Consider the following 5,375-nt stretch of genomic DNA (forward strand, 5'->3'; position numbering starts at 1 on the left):
ATATTTCATATTTTTTATGCGGCTATGATTGGCTTTCTTCAGCCTTGTTAATTTCTCAACCTTTGAATAATTAAAACGCTCATGAAAGTGTGAAGCATTTAAGAATTTCAACCCAATGTTCAATTCATCCCAGCCAGGGGGGAGAAGAGGGTGTACGTATCGAGCTAAACGAATGCAGCACACTTTCCTAGCGCACAAACAAACCACCGCACACAAAGACTTTTATGTTGTTTGAATTACGTCATGTATTTATCTTCTTGTTGGACAGAAGAAAGAAGAATACTGTTGCTTCATGAAGGCTGTTTCTCTTCTAATTTGAGAAAATCATTGTTTTTTGTGTTTTTTTTTGATGAATGGCTTGCAGAAAATTCTTCTTTTAAAAAAGGATATGGTGACTAGGCTGTTTTTTTTTTTTTTTTGCATTGACGTGCTGTGTACAAGCAGGTTTCGCCACACCTGTCTTAATAGATTTATGTTAGGAACATTTACATTGTCTTTCTGAAGCACATGAATGACAAACGTCAGGAATTGAGGGCAGTACGTACGTTCGTGTGCGTATCCGTATGCGATGCGTGTAATCGAAGTGCATGAGATTGAAAATATTGGAACTAGCGAGGCTTTGCATGGACTGTAATTGCAGTAAGCAGCACTTTAGCTGGCCTCCGTAATGCAGATGTCCTGAAGAATTAAATCAGAACTCTCTCTCACCCCATCGGTTCCTCCGAAAGGCCTGAACTCTTTCTTTCAGGGGGATCTGTTTTAGCTTATATGTGTGTGTGTGTGTGTGTGTGTGTGTGCGCGGGAGAGTCACACAGAACTTCCAGAGGCCTTTGAAATGAGAGAACCCTTGATTAAACTCACACAGCTTCTGTCCGCTGAGGCAGCCACTGCACAAGGTCATGGGGGTCAAGTGACAATTGACATTGGGCAGGTCTGGGAACTGTACGTTTGAAGATTTTTTACATTTCAGCACAGGCAACCGTGCACTTTCCTTCCAGACAAAAAGCTCTGTGGCCGATTACAAATGTGAAGATCCTGCTTAATCGATTGGCCAAAATGTCCCACTTGTGTCTCAGATAAAGGACGTCTGATTTGCTAGTTCTGAATAGATTATTCGTTAAGATTAGACTGGCCTCATACTCTGCTTTAGATGTCACGGTGGACTGCATTGCATGCTCTGTAACTTTTCCTTCAATTGGTTCCATACTAATAACATCATTTGCCTTACTGTTTTATTTTACACATTAATTTTGTTTCCTTGTCAGTGTGAATTATAGTTTTGGCAGAGGGCTGAAAATGATATCAAAACAGGAATCTTACCTACTTGTTTAGGAGAGAGGTAATACAACAGATTTTTGAGTAAGAACACAAGGTGTGGAGATACAGAGTGGTTTCTAAAGGGCTGCAAATCGTCAGTTGTTCTAATTGAAATGTTTGTTCATGAAGTGCTTCCTCATTCATCCTCATCCTCCTCCTTTTTTTTCATCCTCTCTCTCTCTCTCACGTTTTTTGCTTTCTGTGTTGCTCTGCAGTTTATTGAATTAGCAACGACAGCTGAGAAGCACAAGATAAGATAGAAACGCTGTGTCTCTCTGTCTGAAATGGATTGCATTGCTATGTATGAGGGAAGGTGCTTTACTGCACGTACAGCTTGATGTTTCTTCACCAAAGTAGTATAAGCAGACCTGCAAAAGTGGAAAAGCCAGTAAATATGTGGCTCTTCTTGATGATTATCATTATCATTTTTATTCTTTGGCCCTGGTTCACAGAGCTTCCTGCTCCTGCTTGTCTTACACACACACACACACACACACACACACGTGGCCCTGAGTGAGGCAGATAAGCCTGAAAGTCCATTTCCTGCTGCAGATCAGTGCAGTGGCGGTGCTATCCGCATCAAAGGCTTGACTGCAGGGCATTCTTTTCACTGCCCTGTGCCCCACATCTACAAAACCTGGCCCTCGGAAATATTCATCCTGTACACAGAGAGTTTTAAGAATTCTTTCTCTCCGTCACTCTCTCACCAAATTCCTACATTAAAGAAGGAATCTTTTTCCATGGGGGGAGAGAAATGCTAAATATTTCCTAGTAGTCTGTGCAGAGCTCTGATTTATCCTTCTATGAAGAAATTGCATGCCGTCTTTTAATGGCTGTAACTTAATTATTATTTTTTTTTATATTCTGTAACTTAAAAAAAAAAATCTGTTTGTCCGGCTCTCTGTTTATCTGTCTATGATATTTGTGATGTTGTCATATTTGTTGAATTAAATCAATAAACACTATTGCAATGCGTATAATTAATAACATTAATATTAAGACTTCAAACCTAAGAAAGCAGATAATGGGCGTCTGATATTAATTAGCAGTCGGAGCACTGCCTTTAAACCCGCAGACCAGAGGTCGGGCTCTAAATTAACCGCCTATTGACCGGACAATCATTATGTCATAATGAGTGCTGGGGGGTGGAGGGGTGCTATGCTAAAGTAATCATTCCTTTCTTCTCATTGGACAGCAGGTGTCTCTGTGCTGTAAAGCACATTGATTAACAGTTCCTCTGTCAATTGCAAAGAAGAGTGGGTGGGATCACAATGTAAATCTGGCTATATGAATGTCGAAGGAAATAGTCGGGTTCAAAAAGCTTAATTCTGAGAGAAGTGGATTTTGAACCCATTTTTCTCTGATAATGGATGCAATGTTCACTTATAGGCTGTTGGAAAAAATCTGGAACACTGCCAATCAGAACATATTTGATGTTTAATATACTGTTATGCTCAGCAGGATTTGCAACCAATGAGAGTGTGCAGTGGGCGGAGCTACCCAGCACAGCATACAGAAATAGAAACCAAGCCACCAACAAAATGTCACTCATTTTTAGCTCTGATTGTGACTTGACTGACACGAAATCTCAGATTTGCATGGCAGATAAACCTTTTATCAGATATCTTTAATCACTTGTCACTTTATTTCTTCCCATGAGGACTGAGGGCACTATGTTAACAGTGCTGTAAAGGGAAAAAAAGTCTAAATAGAAACCATCTAATTGTTCCCTACCTCGGTTTTGACCTTACAATCAATTGTGGCTGCTATTTACAAATTTTAGGTTATTTCTTATAACAAAAGCCAAAGGAAGGAAGAGCGATCCACAAATAGCACGCGTGTTTTCGGCTCTCTGAAGTCGATGAACTGAGTCTGGTTTTGAAGTTTTGATACAGTTCAATCACTTGTTGTTCCTGAAGGTTAAAGAATCAAGTGAGCGCTGTCAAATAAAGTATATTTGAACAAAAATCAAAACGCTTTCCTGTGCAATATGACACATGTATCCAGTAAAAGAGCCGCGGTGTATCCGGAGTCTAAGCGTGTGTGTGTTTTATAAAGGTCTTTTCTTGACATGAGGAAGTGTGTTCTTCTCATAGCTAAGTGTTGTTTTTATCATACATTTACTGTGGATTTGACAACGGTATCTTCATTCACTCAGTTTCCCATTCTTTCCAGATATATCTTGCCTTTTTCAGTGTCACTCTCTCTCTCTCTCTCAGACACACACACACACACACACACACCTTCTAGTTTTGCTCTAATGCAGTTTCAGTGGCTCTATAAGCCCCTGGTCCGAATAATCCCTTCTTTTCTCCCCCCACCTAATAAATATTTAAAAAGACTTTTTGAATATTTAAAACAATGAGCAAATATTCAAAAGGCTCGATCCGGTCATAGCTATATTTGTGGCTGTGGTGATTTTTTTTTTTTTTTTTTAATAGAGCGCACCTTGAACAAATGTTTTGTCAGGTAACCTGAAGAAATGTGCTTAGTGTTTAAACATCCAAATAAATTGGTTTCATTGTAAAAATGTCATTAATAATCAATTGAATCAATCAGTTTTTAAGGGTCAGGAATACAGTTCCTCCGGCATCACGCTTGCACCACCAAACTGTTTGGTTTCCAGGTAAAAGAAAGTTTTAAAACAATTTTACATTAAGATAGTACATGGTTTCCATTTTTCATTTCATTTTGGCGTTAAATTGTTGGTTTACTTGTGAAACAAATCCTGTGAGTTGCGTGTTCAGGTACCGACAGATACACAGCTCTGTAGAAAAAACCTTGTGACTCTAATAGATTCATGTGAGTGTGTGTGTGTGTGTGTGTGTGTGTAGCCCACAGAGTTCAGCACGCCAGCCACTGCCATTACTCTGTCGAGTCTTTTATATCTGTGGCTGGCCTGACCACCACAGAACTCATTTAATCAATAAGTGCGGGTGTGTGTCTCTCTCTGTGTGTGTGTGTGTGTGTGTGTGCGGACATGCTTTTATTTACTCGCATTGTGATCAATAACAAATATTATTTTCTGTCTGTCCTGTTTCTCTCGCTCCTGTTTAAAAGTGCTGAGGATTTTCTGTGCAGGTGGTTCAATTCAGATATGACTCGGTCATATGAATGTATTCACAGCTTAGACCAATACTGTTTTTCTTTTACTCATCCATTCATTTTCCTTTACTGTGTTTGTTCTTCCTTATGTGTATGTGTATTTCCTCCTTTTCTATCGGTCTTCTCCTTTTTGTTGTCATTCTGCACTATTTTCTTTTCTTTTATTTGAGTCTATTCTCTTTTATGTACAACTGCTTAACATACTTGTTTTCCTTAATGGAATTGTGTGTGTGTGGTGTGTGTGTGTGTGTGTGTGTGTGGTGTGTGTGAGTGAGTGTGTGTACTGTGCACAACCACCCACCTCCCTTCTTAAGGTCCTTTATATTTTTAGTCGGACAGGAGAGGTAAGTGTTAATTAGAGAGCCCAGGGCTTTTTGTCGACTGACAACCCTTTTAGTAATGAAATAATAGTGTGGGGAAAAAGTGCGGCTTATTGCACGTTTTCTGACTTCAATTACAGCCAAGATCCTTTTTTCATTCCTTTTGAGTTATAGAGGAGAATTTCTTCCACCCGCGTCCTCCCCCCAAACTATCTTTGGGAAAATAAATAAAAGATGTTCAGACAAGAAGAGAGTGATTCTCTTAAATGGACATCAAATGCGAGAATTTCTGAAGGCTGCCTCCATTTTCAGAGCTTCTGCAACAAAAGATTTTGCTGTAGTTTTCACTTTTCCACAAAAGCTGTTCATGCAAATGTGAAAATGTTTCTGCAACAACAGTTTTTGCATTCCATTTCCAAAATATCTATCTGTCCATCTGTATGTCTGTCTATCCAACTATCCATCTATTCTTTGTTCTGTTTGTCTGTCTACAAAAAATAAAACGTCTGGAACAAATGTCTTTGAAACAAAAAAGCATGTTGAATTCCACTGACTGAAAAAATAAAGAATTGCGTTAACCAGGCTTGCATTTTTATGCCTTGTATTTTCAAGGCTTGCATTTTAGGAGATGAA

This window comes from Carassius auratus, chromosome 32 (assembly GCF_003368295.1).
Source record: "Carassius auratus strain Wakin chromosome 32, ASM336829v1, whole genome shotgun sequence".
Taxonomy (NCBI): domain Eukaryota; kingdom Metazoa; phylum Chordata; class Actinopteri; order Cypriniformes; family Cyprinidae; genus Carassius; species Carassius auratus.